Source organism: Delphinus delphis, chromosome 2, assembly GCF_949987515.2.
Source record: "Delphinus delphis chromosome 2, mDelDel1.2, whole genome shotgun sequence".
NCBI classification, from domain to species: Eukaryota; Metazoa; Chordata; class Mammalia; order Artiodactyla; family Delphinidae; genus Delphinus; species Delphinus delphis.
This window is the reverse complement of record NC_082684.1, coordinates 10,404,050-10,404,865: the sequence shown is the minus strand read 5'-3', so window position 1 is coordinate 10,404,865 and position 816 is coordinate 10,404,050. Positions and strand designations below refer to the sequence as shown.

Sequence of the window (816 nt, the reverse complement as noted above, 5' to 3'; positions counted from 1 at the left end):
GAGTCAGGACCTGGCTTGAAGTCTCTCAGCTCTAAATCCAGTACTCCTACCACTGCGCTGGGGGCACTCTCTGTACAAGTGACATCTATGGAATGTCTTCCATCCAAAACAACCTCCCCTTACCTCCCCAGATCCAGAGGGGGGGGGATGCTCTTGACCAGGTAGAATGAAGCATTTCTGTGCCCTGACCATGGAGTTTTGGGGGGAAAGGGGGAGCACATCCAACTCACTTAGGGCTGGTCAGAGTTCCTTCCCTTAGAATCTGGAGTTGAGTCATGGAGAAATAGAGAGAGTGATGAGAGACAGAGAAAGAAGGAATGAGACCTTGTTCATGTGGCTGGTAAGCATGGTTTGCCCTGTGACGTGGGGAACAGAGAACGTAGGTCTGCAGGGACATAAAAATAAAGCAGAGACACAAAAAGGAATGGAGATGAGAGACGAAGGGAGAACCTGAGTGACCTTCTAAGGCCTTCATCAAGCTTAGCTCTGGGCTCGCTTCGGCAGCACATATACTAAAAGTGGAACAATACAGAGAAGATTAGCATGACCCCTGCACAAGGATGACACGCAAATTTATGAAGCATTCCATATTAAAAAAAAAGCTTACCTGTGCTCCTGCCCTACATCCTTATAATAAGCGCCATTTTGTTTTTGTTTTTTTTTTAATTAAGGTGGGTTGAGTTGATATCTGTTTCTTGCAGCCAAAAGACTGCAAACTAACAATTCGTTACTGCATGGATGTACCTTCCTCACACTGACTTTGAAACTTTTAAATTTTCCAGAAGGAGGCCTATTTCACTTTAAGTATTTACCGTT

The 816-nt window shown here is 45.0% G+C and overlaps 1 non-coding gene across 1 annotated transcript; it reads left to right on the top strand.

The window, feature by feature from the left end:
• The first annotated feature begins 488 nt into the window (after positions 1-488).
• On the top strand, positions 489-595 carry LOC132421229 (U6 spliceosomal RNA). Its single transcript, XR_009518520.1, has one exon. It is a non-coding gene; the product is annotated as a U6 spliceosomal RNA (small nuclear RNA).
• The last annotated feature ends 221 nt before the right edge of the window (positions 596-816 follow it).